At 43.6% G+C, this 20,040-nt stretch overlaps 1 protein-coding gene across 4 annotated transcripts in view; it reads right to left on the bottom strand.

Moving 5' to 3' along the window:
* The window catches only part of ESRRB (estrogen related receptor beta), a 122,963-nt gene that overhangs the window by 81,783 nt on the left and 21,140 nt on the right, over window positions 1-20,040 (bottom strand). Inside the window, exon 2 of one of the 4 annotated variants that reach the window (XM_039704869.1) lies at window positions 13,274-13,374. The exons of the other annotated variants lie outside the window; for them this stretch is intronic. The gene's annotated coding sequence lies outside the window, so the exon portion shown is untranslated. The remainder of the gene's footprint in view (window positions 1-13,273; window positions 13,375-20,040) is intronic. 4 annotated transcript variants of the gene reach the window in all.

The following is a 20,040-nucleotide window of genomic DNA, read 5'->3' as shown; positions in this document are numbered from 1 at the left end:
TTCATCCTTTGCAAACCTCCACACACAGCTGAGCTCTTCTCACACCTTTGGCCAATTTCTCTTCCTCCAAAGAATAAAGAAGGAAACACTGATCTCAACATGGCTATCCTTCAGATATGTGTGATTTTTAAAACAGTTCCAGGACGAAGTTAGAAAGGACTGTAAGATTAAGCTGGTAGATCTGGAAGCAAAAGAGCTCTCTTAGGGTAAATCCAAGGCAGAACTCCATACAGAAGAGAAGCACCAGACTTGGTTTGTGAGCACAGCCTTTGGTTGCTGCCCTGACCAAATCCTCCCCTGGAATTGCTGCTCTCTCACTGCAGGAGGCCAGGGAACCATCCCACCCAATCTGTCTGTGGCCTCTGAGCAGAGCCTACCCAGAGGTGCTCTGGTAAGTGCCACTCTTTGGGATGACTTTCATAAGGCAGCCTCGGGCTTTTGAGGTCACCTGTTCTCCTTAGACATTGTCCCAATGCTCTGCATCAACATTCCATCAATTTGAGCCTTGGACAGATCACAATCAGAGCACTGCAGGCTGATGGAGTGATAGGCAGTATCAGTTCTTTCAGACATGCAGTATGGAAAGAAAAAGAAAAAAAGAAAAAGAAATAGAAAAAGAAAGAAAAAGAAAAAGAAAAAGTTGTGATATAAGTCTCTAATTTTCCTGGCTCTTCCAAGATATAATGGATAGAGACTTTCTTTGAATACTTTTCTCCAGCCTTTAAGGACCAATCTGGTTTTGATAACCTCATGTTTTACTTTTAAAAAAACTTTTATCATGGAATAATGATCAACTTTCCAGCAAGTTGACTGACTGATTGACAGAAATTTCATTTGGTCTAATATAGGAGTAACCTGGAAATCATGCCAAACAAACTCTTGATTTCACTTGTTGATAAGGTGTCTTTTTTTTTTTTTTGACTAAGGAAAATGCAGAAGAGGAAGAGATCTAGTTACTTTTAGGGTTTGGGATAGTTTTTTTCCCTTTTATGAAGGCTCTATTATTGTATTTGCACGAGGCAGTGAGTGAACTGCTGTCTGTTCAAGGCAAAAAAAAGATAATAATTAGGAGACCTGAGCTGGGCTGAGAAGTTTTGTGTATACACTTTTTTATCTTGTCTGCTGGGGAAAGAGGAGATTGATGACAAGAAATCTTTCCCAGCCTGTGTCTCATTTAAGTTACAGAGGGGTCATTGGGTTGAATTCAGAAGACAATCCTTTCACACCTTTGAGGCCAATAGAACTGCCTGACTTCACCCAAGTCACTGTTACATGCCCTGGTCCTTTGCTGTGCAGGGCTAGTAGCCCTAAAGAGAAACTTAAATACTCTAAACACAGGTCCCTGATGGCTCTTACAGACCAGTCTTCTCTATTCTATTTTCTCTTACTCACCCAAACAAAACAGTTTGTTCTCCCCACCAAAAGCGGTTTTCTTTTTGACCAAACTCCAATAGATTTTTTTTTTCTGTAAAGATCAAATTGGCCTTGCAAACAATATGCTTCCACCTAAAGGTATCATGATGAAGCTCAACATCTGTTTAAACAGCAAATAGTTTTCATGTTGTGACTTTCAAACAATGAACACCAATCTGAACATCCTTAGATGTGCTTCAAACCTATATTTAGAACGTGTTTTAATTCACAAGTTATAGACTGCCCAATCCTACCATAAAGAGGTTTTGTGGCTTGCCCCAGATCAGTCTGAGCAGATCTGTAGCACAACAGTCTGAATATAAGTGTCTTAAGCCTTACTGTCCTGCTTTGAATGAGAATTCTCTGTCCCAAAATTATAACCTTAAATTTTGTGCTTGGATATGGTGCTAGGAGCTCTGTGCTACAGTGCTCCTAACAGTTAGGGGCCCTGAGTTAGGACAAGTATAGTCTCTACATTACCAGTAAAAAGTCAAGGCTTCCTTTTAATAACTGTTTATAACTTTTTTTTCCATATATGGCAAGTGATGTTTTGCGTGATTGTATACCCATTTTTGTCTTTGCAGTGCTAATAGCAGGACTCTGTTCTACAGCAGAACATGTTCCTGCTGATATCTTTAATGGAAGTTCACTGCAGAGACACACATGCCCACAGACAAACCAGGCAAAGGAAATTGAACTTTTGTAAAATTAAAACAGCATCAGGTAAGAGGCAGGTGCAGAATATTTTACCAAATGGGAAAGAATAAAGACAATCAGAAAAGAAACTTTTCTTTCCAGATTGTGGAAGAATTTGTAATAAGAAACAGAGAGAGGCAGGAGAGGAAATTATATAGCTGGGATTATGCCTTCTGCTCTTCCTTACATCATCAGTTACCTGGGGTATTTCATAAGAACTTGTATCCTACTTGCCCAGAAACACATCAGTGTATCTTCTTTCATGTTTTGGCAACCTAATCCTTAGTCAGTCTCTGCCTAACTGTTGTTTAACTAAGTGGACAGAAACCTTCCTCAGAAAACACAGGAAATTAGAGAGGTAGGTTGATCTTATAGGCTTAGAAGATTTCAATGAAGAGCTGTGATCCAGCTCCAAATTTGGATCTGTTGGTGATCTTTTTTCCATTATATGTTACACTAATCCTCAGCTGGGTTACTGTGGCCTTGACTGGAAAGGGATTTTTTATTCACACTCGCACCTACACATAATTTACTAGCACAGTAACTGCTATTTCCTATACTCTTTCAATTCCAGCAAAGCAAAAATTAATCCTCCCTCCATGATCCTAGGTGTCCACAGGGCAGTAGCTGGGCCATTTGCTCAGCTACCAGGAAGAAGGAGAGAACCCAAGGCATCAAGGAATCTTTACCTCTGCTTAGCTGTTGCAAATCCTCCATCACAAGCGTGGCCTTCCTGGTATGGAGGTTCATCCTGTCAGATGGGGCATAAAGTCAAAGAGCATCTTTTCAACTTTAGCTTTCCTAAAATTACACTAGCTTCAAGTCTGGTGTTGTGGAAAGCCAAGGAGGATGGTCAGTAGAACAGGGGGTGCTTGTTCATTGCTGTGATTTGGGGAGATGATTAGCTGGTTTCCTCTCCAAGCCCATGCACCCCAAGCCCATCCATTCTAATCACCCTAGGACCTTAATATTCACAGTATCAGCTTACTGACGGGACTGACCAAAAGAAATACATATCTTGTCAGGAGAAATAATGGTTACTTACTCTTATGCTGCATGCCAAAAATGAAAACACTTTTGGCATGTGCATTGATAGTGTCAAGTGTCTCAACCCAGACAAGGAGTGGGGCTTAAAAAACCAAATTTTTTCAGAGTTACTACTGGTAAGAAAGTATGCCTACTGAGGGCCAGGCAGCAAGGGTGAAGGGTAATTTTTCCAAGTCTGTGATGGAAACATAGGCAAGATAACTTATTTCCCAGCAACAGCAATGAGGTGGCTGCAGTTTGAATACAATGATGTGACAAAAACCAGTGGGTAAGTGTGCAGGTTCCTCTTGGCTGGGTTCTCTGGGTAGGTAACAGAGTTATTTTAGAACATGAGGTAGGGCATTATAAAGAAGGAAAGCAGTGAAAGGGCTTTTCTTGCCAGGGTGTAAGGGATGAAGAAAGCAAGGATAAAGACCTTCCTTTCCCTGCAGGACCCTCCATCTGGCCTCATATGGGCACTTTTGATAGAAGACTATTGACTTCACCAGGTCAGTCAGGCCAAATACAGAGGAGCTCACCAACAGTGGATCTATACAAAAGTATTTAACAGTGAGATGAACCTGCAGGTCCCAAGTGTCATTAGCAAACTTGATATAGTTTCTGTCTGGAGAAAAACAGAGATATCAGATGATCAGGACTACTCTTCTGGTCATCATCTCCAGCCTCAGAATACTCCAGTTTCTAATAGTAATGGACTTCAGGTTTTGGCTAGAACCACGCATGACATGCCAGCTTCATTCTGGTATGCTGTATCAACAGCACAACAACCTCAAATCTCCTCTGCTCTGAATCTCCAAATAGTTCACTTAAATACATGACCTTTTTTAAGATATGTTCTGTACTAACGTGAGTGTTTCAAGAAAAATGCAGATTTTTACACAGCTCCCTCTTGAGTTTATTACTTGAATAACATCTATTTCACTTGTTGGACAAGATCAAATGGCTGTGGTGGATTATTTGATTAGACAGCTTTGGCAACAAAACCCATCCCAAGCTTAACATACTTTTAACTTTTAAGCACCATCATGAGTTACATATCTGCATCGCATTCAGCGACCTTCAAGTAAAGTGCATTAGGAAACCACTGTTCTGTCTACAAGTCATTAACATTCAAACACTATGCCTACACCCCATGAATGATCAAGTTTTTGCAGCACATTTTCAAAAAACAAAGAGAAAAATAACAAGAAAAATAATCCTTGTTTATATCACAAAGCATCACTTAGAAGAGGCAAGGCAACTCAGGACCATACCTACGCAATATATGAACATCCAGTGTCAAGAGAGTAGCCAGTCATGAAGGGTTAGAGGCTAGTTACCAGATAAAAAAGCTCTTCCATGCAAAGGAAAGAAGTTTCACCAGTTCAGTTCTATTTCTGTTGTGCTGCTTTATGTATTCCAAAAGACATCAATCTTTCCCATGTGTGGAAGACCCCTGGATGTGTTTGAAAAGCTCTTGTTGGATGAGTTACAAGTCCTGGAATTTCTCAGAGATCCCAGCACACAGGCAGTTGTGGGCAGCAGTAAAATCTTTTCCTGATAGACCTGAATGTGTGCCACTGGATTTCAGCAAAAATACCTTCATCCTTCGTAGTCATGTGTTGCCAGCTTCACTGTTCCTATGGCAGCAGTAGAAAGGATTACTTTTCAGTTTCATTGTTAAGGCAAACTCAAATCTCAGTCCCATGTGGTTGGAGGGTGACTTTGGTGCTGCAGCCTCCTAGCAACAGGTCCTCTTGGTTTCCACATTGCTTACAAAAAAAAATCCAGTATTGGTCTTTTGCTAATCTCTCTGGTTTTTTTTAGTGGTGATCAACAACTACCAATTGTACCAACAGAAACAGAAGAGAAGGAAGACAGTGGGAAAGATTGTCACTGCTTCAAATACAGAGGTCCACTTAACCACCAATGATATGGCACCCAGCAGGCCCTGCCTTGCTAATGAGACAGAAGGATCCAGGCACCAATACCACCTTGAGATGCTACTTTGTTTCTAGTGGCTCATTTCCTGAGGATACTCACTAAAGTGACTGGTCAAGGGGCATGGTTAACACCAACAAAAAATGTAAGTCATTAGCCATCAACCATTTGGGCTGAATCAGCCCTTTTGGCACTGTAACCATAGGCAGGGCAGCTGCATTCCACCCAGACAGACTAGTGCCTCTTCCAAAGTCACTGTGGGGATGATGGTCATCAGCCTGCAACACGACACAAGGCTGTGCTAGTACACATCCCACAGGATAGCTGGCCAGCACTGTAAGGATGTTCAGATCATGCCTTGCTTGTCCTAGTGCCAGGCAGGCAGGTTCTGCTGGTGGAGGTAGTGCTAATACTTCTCTACTGACAAACCTAGATGACACCCATCAGAGGAGCAGTAAGTATCTCCAAGGGTTGCACTAGGATACAAACCAAGAACATTTAGATTTGACTGTCCACTTGCTATTTAAGAAACACTTTTTAAAAAATCTACTACAGTTCATACACACAAGGTACAAAAGCAACAATATAAGGTCTAAATATTTGTCAAGGTGTCTAATGCCCATTAATGAGATGCTGTAAGTCAGCTGAACTGAAAAGTGAGAGCTTACACTGCTAACTTATATTCCCAGACTTTCACCTACACACTGTAGAGCAAAGGACGTCTCAGTGGTTAGCTCTCCCAACAGTAAAACACATTCCAAAAATAGTCTTGAGAATGGTGTAAGAGTTATTAAATGTTTGTGGGATGTCCATGAACATGACAGGTGTCCAGTGCTCTCAAGCAAGGGTCAATGCCATCTGCAATACCCTCAGAGGTGTCCTGTAGAGATTTGTCAAAATAAGGTATGGGGCAGCCTGAGAGAACCAGAGAACTGTGGCTCTGCTGGCACTGCTATACTATTTCACCCAGCCAAAACCCTTGACACAACATAAGTAGTCCCCAAATCCCTCTGTCTAAAAGAAGAAATTGTTCCTCTAAAAACTAGAATGAGAAGCTGGGTCATCAGATGAGGGTAAAATTGGTTTAAAAGCCATTAAGAAGAAAGCAACCTAGGCATTCAGGAGCAATCACAGCTGCTTGGGCTGATCAGGAGAGACAGAGGGAATTATTTATTTATGGACTTCCTGCTCTCCCTGAGCGGGTCTCTCCACTGGGGAAGCTTTAAGAGGAGAGGGGAGCAGAAGGCAGGTGCTGCTTGGAATCCTCCAGAGATTTTCCTGGTCTGGGCCTCAGGAGAGTTAAACAGAGTTCATGCTCAAAGCATCCTTGAGCCATCAACTTATCTTTCTCAGAGCAGGAAAGGCAAGCAAGAGCATCACACAGATCTCTGCTGGGATGAAGCACATGGAGAGCCCCAGGCACCCAGACTGCCATGCAAGCTTTGCACAGCTTTCAGCAAGATCCCTTTAGAGCAATAGTGCTTGAGTACACAGCCATTTCTCTCTTCTTGTGGTTCAGCTGCTTCCCTTTAAACACAGATCAAGTGTCTCTAGGGACCCAGCAAGCATTTAACAGACCTGCCTGATGGAAGGACCTCCAATGAGAAAACCAAGACCTGAAACTCCCAGCAGACATCCTCAATTCAATCCACATCTGAGAAAGCAACCCTGAAGTTACATGCAACAAGATTCTAACTGCACAGAAAGCAAGTCAGTCTAGTCTGTATCCAAAGCTCACCTAAACATTTTAAGCTTAAGGGGAGGGAAAGACTAGCAGAGTAAACATGAAGAAATATGTGAACTGAAAAAGGCCAGCATGGAAATACAGAATACTTGATATGGTATTAAGAATTCATTTTCAAGATACAGGACTGTGTTTGTCAATGCAATTTCTTACTGTTTCCCAAAACTGGAGGATGAGGAGGAGTTATTCCCTAAAATCACAGTTGATAATCTTCTATCAACTGTTCCCTAAAAGAACACCCTTCAGTATTCAGAGATGACATTCATAATGAACTAAAAAAAGCTGTAGAGACAGACAGATCTGCCCAGTCAGCCAGATCTGGTAACTATCTTCTTGTTCTGGCTTTGGTCAGAGGGCCAGAGAGGGGTACAGGGGTGTGGAAACTACCAATCACTACCAGAGTCTTTCACTAGAAGATGTTGCAGTGTCCTGAACTAGTGTTACAGGAGGGTCACTGATGGGGATTGAACAGATTATGAGAGGTACAGCCTGCACTGTGTAAATTCATGTCTGCCTGCAATTAATTACTGATGGAATGCCAGAGATTGAGATGCAAAGGGCACGAGCAGATGGCAATCTACTGCTTTAGACACATCTCATACAACTATCCCAGTTTATTTCAGCTCAGCCTCTGCTAGTATATCTTGCATTACTCCACATCAATAACGTTCTTCCTCAACTCTGGTCTCAAATCAGCACATTGTTTTGTGCTATTAAAGGTACTGCAAAGGCAGTTGTGGTAGCAACATAACCCATTATGCATAAAGTGCTTTGGGAAACCTTTGAAAAGGAAAGGACTGAAGAGCAAGAGAGTATCAACTTCATCAAGATCAGTGATCCACGGCAACTGCAACATCAAAAAAGCACAAAATCTAACCATGAGGGTGCTTCAGCAAGTCCTAACAAGCTCATCCCCAGTCTGCTCTTCCCCATACATAAAGGGATTTCTGCAACTTTTAAATATATAAAACCAGATTTGTTCCTACAATTTATATTCCTCCAAACAAAGGGCAGTAAAAAAGGGATCTGTTTTCCTTTCAATAAAACAGGTCTTACTTGGCCTCTCAAAGGAAAATTCTTCTGCTGCCCATTCAGAGATAGGTTATGTTTTTAGAGTTGTGTAACCTTTGTTTCCTGCTCTGGGAAGCACATCATTAAGCACTGACAGCTACATAGCCCTGAGAGGGGAGTGCTCCAGAGATAGTTGCATCCCCCAGGGAGCTAGAACCATCAAGCCAGGGTTCTCCAGGGAGCTGTTCTGCTTTGACCATTGACTTGTGGCTTTACAGGGCCAAACCAAATACACTTCTAGTTCATAAGGGCTGGGGTTTTTCATTTGTGTGCTTTAACATATGTTGTTTGGGAAATTCAATTCATCCCTTCGTTTGCTAAATAACAGCTTTAGGTTCTAAAATCCTTCAGAGTCTGTAGTGTCCTATGCCCCTTCATACTCATATGCCTTTTTTATTTCCCTTCCAACTTGCTAAAAGAAAAAAAAAAAATCCATTTTGATTCTGTTCCTGGCCACTTGACCTTGCTTTTAGAGCATGGCACATCAGCTTTCCCTGCCACAATGGTCAGATTACAAGACCAAAATAAGAACATTTCCCTCCCTACTGCCTGGGCACAGGCAGCCCCTGATGGTATTGGTGATGCCCAGCGTTCACCTCCTCCCGTTGCAGGATTTCTTTGCATGAGAATGTTACCACAGTATAATTCAAGGTACAATTTGAAATAGATTAACTTAAGCCAGTGCAAGAGGCACTCATTACTATAGAAACTTAATCTGTTTAGACAACCAATGAGCAAAAATGAAGCATCCTCAAACTGGCAGGAGAGCATCCACAATTTGGATTTTCAGTAGTTTAAATGGATTGCTCCAAAATCAATGCAATTTAAAGTGTACATCTCACTTGTGTAGAAAAGATATTCTCTGAACTGAGGAAACAACAGCACTGGTGGAATAAATGACTGCCTGTCCAAGGGTGCAACACCCATTAATAATGACTACTACAAAGCAACAGGAAGAAGCAGGTGAGGAGGTAAGTTCACTTTCTTGCACACAGCCTGTTAGGAAATACTGCGTTCAAATTGACTGCCTACAAGCACCCAAGAAAGAGCATCCAGAAGTGACAGCCAGGTAAAAAAAGTTTCAGAGACATCCCAGTATATTCAGGATCCTCCCTTGCCTGGGAAACAGGAGGGGAAAAAAATGCATGTGGGTGCTGCTTTGGAATGTTTTCTGCCACTCATGCTGCACATGCATTACACAGAGGCGCAGCGTTGCAGTCAGCAGAGGATGCAGATTAGTTCTTGCAAAGTGAGCAGTGGACACAGCAATAATGTACGTCTTGCAGCTCTCCTGCCCTCCATCCCTGCCATCCAGGGCAGCCCACAGAGCCCTGTTATGAAGAAAAACCTCTCAGAAGATGCAGCAGCCTTTGTGAGAGGCTGGGGCCAGGATGCACTGCTGTCAAACAGCTCCCCAGCCCAGGATGTGACTGCGGCTGGCGGAACACGTTAGCTAATGAAGATTGAGGCAGGCAGGCACAGACATCCCCTCAGCCTGTTAATCCACTTAGGGAAGGAGAAGGGAAACCTGAGCTGAATTCCTCTGTTCCCTGCAAGGGACTGTACTGTCCTGGCTTTAGCACTCTAGGCAGGGCAAATGGGCAAATCCAGGTAGAGATGGGCTATGGAAAGCTCTGAGTGCAAGACTAGAGCTTTTGGAGACAGGAGCAAGAACCGAGGCAGGAAACCACAGTCCCTAGGGAGAGAGTCAGGGTAGGATTTTGTGTCCACTGGGAATTAATGGAGAAAATTGAATTTTACTTGCCCTCTCATTGGGAGAAAGCAAAAAGGGCATGTAAGTGGGCTTTTACACAACAGCATGGTAGGGAGAACAAACACACCTTACACACTTTTCACTGCGCTAAAATGGTTCCTAAGAATCAGATTCCTGGGTTAGCGAGTCAGAGTGAACATTTGCGCCCCAAATACCCTTCCCAACAGTGACAGTATGCCAGCATATGCCTCGTGTCCGCCTCAACGGGCAGCTTGTAGGGATGATGGGCGCCAATCCCAGGAAATGTCAGATTATCCTTAACCACCAGAGGGTGCTCCCTATCTCAAAGACAGAGTCAATGTCACAGATGCACCCACACAGCCAGAGGAGCCCTGATTTCCAGCAATCGTGGAATCCGAGCAAGGGAAAAATTAGAAAATTAATAATAAGTAACAATTAGCGATTCCGATCCTGTGTCTCACTTCTGTTTTCCCATCCCTCCTGGCCAGGCAAGCTAAGGCCCCCTGTCCCATTTGTCCTCTGTGTCCTACTCAGTCAGGTGATTTTCCTCACACTGAAGATTAAATCACTTTTATTCATTCCTCCTGGATCATGGATCCAGAGCAGGAAATAAACACTTTCTGCTTGGCAGGTCTGTAAGAGTGAGACTCCAGCTTCCTGCCCCTGGGCAAGGTTAGGATCATAGCCTCTGGTCAAGCGCAGTTTGTGCAAATGAAGGCCTGACCTTACCCCTGCACTGCCACAACGGTGTGAGGGCCTCCAGCCCTTACGTTCAGGTTCATTTACCCCACTCTGTCCTAGGCTGGTTTTTCAGAGAGCAGAGTGCCTGTTGTGCAGGGATGCTTCAGGATGGTGTTTTAAAACATCAGTTTGGGGGCACTAACACTGCCTATCTGTCAATAAGACGCCTGTAGGCAAAGACTGTTTACTTTGGTAATGCAGTGACCCACAGGCTCCCTCCTCTCACTGAAGGGAAGCAGAGGTGTGTGACTGGGGTTGTACATCCACCTGGCAACACACCACCCTGTGCCTCAGCTTCCTGCTTGCACAGGTTAGAAGCAATGCCCAAGAGTTGCATCACATGTGGAGAACAGAGCAGTTAGGATGAAATCATAATGGTTATATTCCACCCTGAGATTCAGAACAGAGCTTAAAGCATGCCAAGTAAGATCAGACACCTATGCAAAGCAGACTAGCTCTGCTGACGTGTCTGGCATAACATCTGTTTGTCCTAGCCCCAGCTTACTTTGATAGTCCTGGCTGGTATATCCCATGGGGAAACCAGTTCTCATTGATGGCTCCCACCCAGCACATGTGCTGCCTCTTGCTGTCTGACCCCTACAAGAACAGATTGTTATATTTTTTAAATTGTTCTTTGCTCTCCTTTTGCCACTAATGCCAGGCCTTGCCTAAGAGGATTTTTGTGAGAGTTCCTGCACTTGGGTACCCTGGCATCACTTTTTTGTGTGTTGTCTTTAAACCACACAGTACATTTATCTGATGAAACGGTTAAAACTGAGCAGTTAAGCTACTGCAAATGACACTCATTCAGTCTCTTACACAGGCTAAAATATATTTGATAGGTTTGGCTTACTTTATTTCCTGAATGAATTATTATCTGCAGCACATGTGGGAACCAGTGCTTTCCAAGTCATAAACCAGCCAACAGTAATACTAGTCATCCTTGAGAGAAGCATCCCATTCTAGAGCCTAAATAGGCCAACAAATTCCTCTTCGAGTATTTGAGATAATTAATAAGGGAGAAAAAAGGGAATATATGAGAGAAAAAGATTTTATGGCACATTTCTTAGACATCTTAGAAACCTCTAATCCTTACAAACAAAATGTCAGGGATACATGACAAAGGTCTACTTCCTCTACCATTCATAACATTCTGTCTCCAAATTATAGCAAATATCAGACATGGTATGGAAAGGTTAACCAGCATTAGGTTTGTACACTGATCATCCCAACACCATTAATCTTTTACTTCTCAACTTGACAAAGTTTAACACTTCTGCATTACAGTCACTAAATACTTCATAGAATCAAAGAATGGTTTGGGTTGGAAAGGACCTTGAAGATCACTTAATTCCAACCCCTTGCATGGACAGGGGCACTTTCCATTAGACCAGGTTTCTTCAAAGCCCCATCCAGTCTGGCAATGAATGCTTCCAAGAATGAGGCAGCCACAACTTCTCTGGGCAACCTGTTCCAGCTCCTCACCACCTTCTCAGTAAAGGATTTCTTCCCAAAATTTAATGTAAATCTACCCTCTTTCATTTTGAAGCCATTCCCCCTTATCCTATTGCTACATACCCTGGTAAAATCTCCCTCTTATATTGTTCCTAAACAAGCCATAAGTAGTCATCAAAACTGTGGTCATTTAAAATTATGTGCTTTGAATGTTATATTTTTGAATATTTTGTTATTCCTTAAACTTTGCCATTCTTCCTGCACACATAACAGCAGAGACTTCTAAAGAAATTTCCTAGCCCCAGTGACATTGTCCTCTTGGATATTGCTGCTGGGGAGCTTAGTGTTTTAATTACTGTTAGTAGGCTGTAAGTTCTCAAATATCCCAAATTCCTTCACTGTTAGGAACAAGAGCATCGTAGTGTCAGTTTTGCTCATGATGGCAAATTAAAGGGTCAGATCTGCCTTTCTCACTCACACAAATCTGCACCTCAGTAGAGATTACAACAGGTGGAATACATAATATATAAATGAACAGGTTTTGACTACCTGCATTCAGTTGATCTGCAACTACATGACATGGCAGCACTTAATCTAAATGGAGAGGCTGGGACAAAATGATCTTAAGCTCGTAGATTTGCAAACCTCGACAGGACTCACGAAACAAAGACAAAAACTATGTGCTAAATAGAGCAGACTACAAGTGAAGTCAAGAGTTAGGAAAAACCACAACTGTGTTTACCTGTGAAAAATACTCTTAACCCTCATATTATTTTAGAGTCCATAATTACAGGATCGTAATTTTTTCACAGTACCTCATCTCAGACTGCACTCAGAAGGGATTTTTCCTATGTAATGAGCAGCTGCTTGAGATGCTGGTTTCTGCTCATTGTTCAGGGTGTGGCCCCAGGCCTTATTTACTGCACATTATTCAAACCTGGCTCTAGAGATTTATTAATTTCCTTATGTGTTTTTCTATGGGTTTGTCATTACACTGTCCAAGAGCTACACTATGCCAAGACCATTTATTTCCACATACTTCTATGAGAGGAGAGGGTATTTTTATTCCCATTTTATGGATGAATGACTGAAGATGGTGTTAAAACATATCTGCTAATTCTGGGTGCCTACTCCGAGACACCAACGGCCTGACTGATCTGTGCTTGTATAGCACCTTGGGCTTAGTGGACTCACATTTAGTAAATTTGCACCTTTAAACACTCAGTGTTTCTGTAAAGCAGGCAGTTTGGGACCAAAAGGTCCCCTATAAAATAAGGAACACACAATTAAACAACCCCTGGCATAGCAGCTGCTTCAAAAAACCCCAAAAACTATCATATGAAAATGATCACGTACAGAAAAGAAGTCAACTGTCAGGTCACAATTTCACTGCCTCAGCTGTAAAAGCTTCCCTTTCTCTCCTGCAGTCCCTTGTCTCACTCAATACACACCTGACAAATGAGGCAGGGGTCCTACAGATGGTGTCTTTCACTGTGTAACTCTGATTTACCTCAGAGCAGGTCCATCACATGCAGTGAATGAGGCAGGGGTCCTGCGAAGGAAACAGCACACAGTGATGTAGCTAAAACATGAGTTGTATTAGACACACAGTCAGGTAGACAGAAATGCTTGAAGAGGATAACTGGTCTTTTTCCAAGGTCCAGTTTTTGCATTAGTACCATTTGAAATGCTATTTTTAGAGTTTGTTATTTTTACAGCAAAGGAATTCTGTCAGGAAGCATCACAATGACACTATTGTGGATTATCAAAAGGGATGAATCCTTCACATGGGCCACTACAACCAAGGTAACAGAGTAAACGGGCTGCAAAGGTAGCTCATCCTCTTTTCTGAAAACTGTTGTGAGGAGCATGAAACACTGAATGAATTTCAGATCCTGGTGACAGCTGAGAAGTCATGATGCAGAGGCTCCTCCAACCATTCAATGCAAGTCATGCCTCTCTCCTCTGTAGCCCACCCCAGCCCACTTTCTTCTCTTCACTGTCTCTGCCTTCCCATGATAACCCTTTCCTTTGCCCTCATCTCACCCCTCCAAACACTATTTCCCCACCCTTCACAGCCTTAGCCTCTTGTTCATCAACTGCTCACAACTATTTGCTTCCCCTCCTCTCCTTTTTGCCCTGCCCCCCTTGCACCATCTTTCCATTCCTGTTTGGTGGCCCCACTAACTAACACTAGCTTAGAGCTTAGCAAAGAGGAATCTTCTTGATTTGCTTCTAAATGGAAGGAAGGCATAATTCAAGACTCTTTAAAATATAAAAAGTGCTGGTTTGGATAATAATTTCCACAAACAATGGAAAGTGGCAGTGGTATGATCCACTGAAATGAAGCCCCACTGGATGCACCAGTAAAGAAAAAAGATGGTGCTACTAGTCTGTCTGTTGGATGAAGCAGCGGAAACAAAGATAAAAACTAAGGAAGTCGGTTAAGCAAGAAAGAGTGCTGCTGCCATCTCTTTTGAAGACTTACTGTGGTTGGGTATATTAGCATTTGGATGGCAGGCCTTTGAAGGAATGTGGAGCACTTGTACTCCTTTGTAAACTATCCTGGTACCTCATAGACGCTAGTGCTTTTTTGATGTAGGCACCTGCACACATCTCAAGCTTGCATCAGCTGGACATACATGTCTTAACATTTCAGTCGCAAAAAAGAGGGCTAGGACCAGGTCAGGTGTGAGATGCATCCTTCTATCCCAATGGATAATGCTATCACAGCATTATTCTTTCAAAACAGGCTGGAAAAATATCTGTCAAACATTTTATCCCCCTCAGACAGTCTGTTCTAATGCTTCTGTATCAGTACCAGTTTGTGACATCAAACTGAAATCTCCCACATTGCAATCAAAGCCCATTTACTTCCAGCTCTGTCAACATCAGACATAGCAAATGGCGTTAATCACTTCCTCTCGGACAAAGCCTCCTAATATTTGAAGATACATTCCCCAGATCTTGCCTAACATCTAGATTTCCAAGACAGAAATACTAACCTGTCTAACAGAAACAAATTAGCACTTCAGTCCCTTTAACTTAATTCCTGGGCATCCATTTGTATTACTTGGAAGGCCAGAGAGTTTATATGAACATCCAGAGCAGGATACAAGGTTGCAACTGACCTGCTGGCTTGCAGTAGACAAACCAAATTTCCATTCACTTCCAGGGAAACTCACTGTAGTTTAAATAAACAAAAAAGGGAGGGGGGTGAGGAACATGAGAGTGTTAGCCCTTCAGTGCAGCATATCTCCCACCTGGATTCAATTTCTCACACATTTTCAAAATCTTGATCTGTAATTTTGGGAAACTTGAGAAGATATATTCTGATAAATCAACTCTATCATAGGTTACATTCTCTATGTAGAACAGCAGAATTTCTTAGCAGTCTTTGGTGAGGCTGAGAGCTGTTCCTGTGTCCTTACGTCCAGTGCTGTGCCTTGTGTACAAACCAGACAGATTTAATATAAAATGGTTCCCTGGAAACTGGAAGTCTACATCCTTGGTGCACATAAGTATGAGTGTACACAACAACCAGAACTGTGACCAGAAATGTCATACACTTAAAGATGTGGGATTTAATATTAATTAGATAACACAGATTTGCCTCCAGTGTTACAAGCTGTGAGCTCCCAGGGAAGCCAGGAGCCATTCCATGAAGACAGGAAACAGAGGACCCTTATCTGCCATAGGTGATGTGATGGGGGAAGGTGAGCTGGCAGCTCAAAGGCGCAAGCAATGGCTCTGTACTGCGTGTTTGCACAACTGCTTGGGAGCGTATCCCCAGGTGATGTTATTCACAGGCCTTGGCCGACAGTAAATAAGACGGTGGAGCTTGATTCATGAGGGATGACAGGAAATCTATAATGTGTGGGCTCTATAATCTGCTCGCTACTGCGTAGCAAAATGAAAGAACAACAGTCCAATTACTAAGTCCTTGCTGATCCCAAGCACATCCTCCAGATCTTGTTCTGCTCAGAGCAGTGGGAGTTTATTGGCAACAATGGAAACCAAGTTCTGGCACATGCCATCTTCCATTTTGGGATGGCAACAATATTTTGGAAGCATCAGACTGCCTTACAGTGGATAAAAATGCAGCCAAGAGTGTGGCATGATCTTCAGAGAAAATTTCTGCTGAGTTTAGTTCACAGGAAGACTGTTCTTGTGGACACCAACTGCTGCACTCCACTACAGGCACTGTCTGTCCCAGGGGGCTGGCTGAGCCAGGGAGCAGTGATCTACCCAGCCCCTTGCTCTGTGGGGAACTGGGAACACCATTCCCCTGTCAGAACACAAAACAATCAAAAGGTAGCTCCATGAAACTGAACACAGGGCTATGACCCAGCAGGACGCAGCAGCCGGGATACAAATGATGACCAAAAAACACCTTACGGGGAAGGAGACAGAATATGGGAGGGGTATGTGTATTCTGGGGCCAAACAGAAGAGGATTGGCTGAAGCTTGTATTCATACCAGGTGCAGGATTGACCCAAAAGACAGCAGGGATCAAGGCCATGTCAGAAGCAACCACAGAGCAGACTGCGCTCGTACCACCAGTGCTGAAGACATGTGGAAAGATGGAAGAAGGTTTCTTTCTGACAAAACAGTCATGGTGGTAGTGGGAGGGAGGAGGGCTGACAGTTCCAGACAGAAGGAGAAGAAAATAATTTTGATTCCTAATGTGCAGTGCCAGAAACTCCACAGGGAAACTCAGGGCCGGGAAGGCACAGGATCACTCAGGTGAGGGTCCTGGTGGCTTAGAAGAGCCAGTTCTCTCATTTTTTTCTCTAACCAAATGTATGTTTCATTCCTTGGGTCTCTGGCCCTTACCTTTCAGATCTATCTTCTGCCCTCTAGGAAAGGGGCAAGGGGAACCTCTCCCACTCTGGCAACAGGTAAACAGCATGTTGGGGTGGGGAGAGCAGAACAATTTCCACTCGATCCCTAGCAGAGGCCTTCTTTGCTGAGTACACACTCTGGGGACCGCCGTCCTTTCCCCGCTTCCCCCTGCAACAATCTGCTGCCACCTCCCCTCCCTTGTTATCTGTCAGTAAACAGTAATTAAAGAAGTGGCCTGCTTGATAAAGCTCCCGCCTGCCCTCACACGGTGCTGCCCTCTCGGACGTGTCTAATTAAAATCCTGATGAGAAGATGAAGAAATCCCAGCAGCTGGGAGTCTGCTGACTCTCTCTGCTCCCGGCCTCTTCATTACTGACGAGGAGGCAAAGAGATATAAAGGACCCCGGGAAATGCTCCGACAGCCCAATCGATGCAGCCTTTTGTGGAGCGTGGTGGCCTGCTCAGGCCTGCTTTTTGAACTGTGTGGATAATGAGGATGCTGGAGCGTGGCTCGCTGTGTGCGGCTGATGGCCGGAGCCCCCCGGGCTAGTCCGGCTACACCTTCGCTCCCAGGAACACACTCAGGGCCGCCAGCTTGGCAGCCACCATTCCGTGAGTCCACGCTGTGTGTAATAGCTGGGGCACTTGCCTGCCCCCCACCAAGCCAGGAATCGTTGCTTGTCGTGCCAGAGCCCTGGCAAACCTCTAAGCACTCCATCAGTTCTGTGCAAACGCAGAGTGTTTGTGTGTCGGTGTTGTTACCTACAACTGCAAAATCCAGAGGGCCAGCACAAACCTTCCCTAGGCAAAACCAGCACCACGCACAGTGTGCACACCAGGGGGTTTAAAGGTCTGCTTTTACATGAGAACGCTGTGTTTTCACTGCTGTCCCAGGATTTTGTGCTAGAGGGAAAATGTTGGTGTGCACAAAATGAAACAGCAAAGGTTTACACACGTGCGCAGCAATATTGTCATTGTGAGTCACTATAACTATATTTAGGCACACTTCACTTCATGCAAATATATCCACTACATGGTTTTATTAATGTGGGAGTTTTCACTTGTAAACCAGCCCATTTTCACTGTCCAATTCATGTTTATCTCAAACACCAGAGATTTCCTTGCTCTTAGTTTGAAGATGAAAGGAACAGTAAAAAGGTGGAAGTAGATCTATATTTTCTAAAGTTTGAAAGCACATGTAAAGCACCTGCCTCCATGTCCCTTCTGAGACAGCAGCAAGCCCACAGGAGGTACAGCACCTTGGGAATTAAAATCATGTGCAAGAGTGGGAGTGCATACATGGTTGCAAATACAAGTGCACAGTGTATATGCATGAAGGACATGCACATTCCACATATGAAATCAATAAAAGAGTAAGCTTTATTCTGAGTTCACACCTCTTGCTTCACAAACCACTACTGTTCATGCAATCAGCAACAGTCAAGCAGTAGTTGGTTCCCTTTTCAGAGTCTCATCTAAGTCCTTGTCTGCAGTTTATTCAATAGACTCAGTCACTTTCTTTCCCATTTCCTCAATTGTAATTACTTTTACAGACCACATGTACTGAGAAAAAAAAAGGGAAAAAAGGAAGAAAAATAAAGAAAGAGAAGAGAGAGAAAGAGAGAGATATAGTTCATGAAAGTCTCATGAAGTAAAAAAATATGTATTTCTGTTACAATTGCCATAATATCTCCCCACTGTCCTCCTTGTCATGACAGGTTCAAGGAAAAGGAACAAATCATTCCTGGACTGGTTTACCACTGAGTTAAACTTGCCAAAAAACCCAAACAGCCTCAAAATAAACAGTCAGTATCAAAACACAATCAGCAACAGCAAGAAGTGATCAGACAAATACAGAAGCAGTGGCCTCAGTGTTAAAAGCTCAGGAATACCACTACTAAGGGGTTTTGGGGAGTCCACTGGAAAAGAGGAACAAAGAGGGGCAGCAGATGAGAGGTCCCATGGCAATGGTGACAGGAGCACTGTCACTGGGAAGTTCACAGGTTCTCTTGGCCCTCAGCCTCCCCTAGCAAGAGATGCTGTTGTGCAGATCGAGGCAGCAGTGCTGGATGCACAGAGCTCAGCACGCAATCCCTGCCTGCCCCACTACCTGTGCTTGATGGAATGACACATTGCTGCAGCAGCTAATAAATAGAAGTAATTTGATTAGCTTTCCCTAACTAGCGATAAGATCCTGACAAACCCTTTTTAATGCGTTTCTGGAGCAGGATGAAATTGTTTCATTTGGCGAGCAGGGCCCCACGGGAGTTGCCTCCAAGCTCCTTTAGTGAGAGGTAAAAATATGCCAATCATTAATGAGGGGAGAATTACGGAGACTTTAATGCAATCAGAAAAGAGGAGCCCTGAGGCAGCTGGGGAATAAAACCTGCCCTTAAATCAGAGGCAGGCAGCCGGAGCATGGAAATAAAGGCATACACAAGCATGTACATGCACACACACACCTACCACACACACAGAGACCTTGCAGAGCTGCTGTAAATACACTGGGAGTTTTGCCTGGCCAACAAACACCTCTCTCAGCAAATGGAATCCATCTTCCCTCCAAAAGATTTTTAAAATCACAGTAAACTATACCCATTTGGCAGTCCCTTCCCTCTGCCAGGAGGGGACCATTGCCCAACAGAATCGCAGGTTTAAACATCTAAAAAGCCCGAGCCTTTTGTGAAGGAGGCATATTAGCTGCTTGGGTATCAAGCAGCAGCAGCAGTGAGGCAGCTTTGCCAAGTGGAAAGGTGCCTCTCTCAGGGCCAGACTTGCTGCATGAACACAACATGTATAAACTGCTCACTGTCCTGCACTCATGCCAGAGGCAACATCTACTATATGGTGAAAGGCACCTCCTCCCATCCCCTCTCCACTCCCTCCTCAACCACTTCAGTGGATTCTCTCCCTCATGCACAAATCGTGTAACATTCATTCCTTAGTGAAACAAGTTTAAAGCTGCTGGCATTTTCTCTGGCACTGTGGCAGGCTCTAGTGGCCTGGCTGGTCTGTATTTTTCAGGGGTGTGTGTGTTCTTTCAGAAACTTCTCCTGTGAAAGACAGCATTCCATCTTTCTGCAGCAATTCTCTGACCCTTGCTTGCATAATACAGATAGCTGCATTGGCACAGACCATCCCAGAGAATGCTAGCTCTCAGTTTAATGGCATAAAAAACAGGACAGGAGTTTTCCCATATCTCTTTCAGATTCATCTTGTTTACTTAAAAATAATGAGCAAGAGTACTGGGATATCAAACACCAGACACCTTTTCTCTGCCAGGTACACAAAACATGATGCTGCAAAGGCTGGGCATGCAGTACTTCAGCCCTTTTCCTTAGTTTGGACTAGCACTGACATTCAGCACCTGAAT

Source organism: Passer montanus, unplaced genomic scaffold (genome assembly GCF_014805655.1).
Source record: "Passer montanus isolate IOZ18808 unplaced genomic scaffold, ASM1480565v1 scaffold18, whole genome shotgun sequence".
NCBI classification, from domain to species: domain Eukaryota; kingdom Metazoa; phylum Chordata; class Aves; order Passeriformes; family Passeridae; genus Passer; species Passer montanus.
The sequence above is the reverse complement of the archived record's forward strand: the minus strand, read 5'-3'. Positions and strand labels throughout refer to the sequence as shown.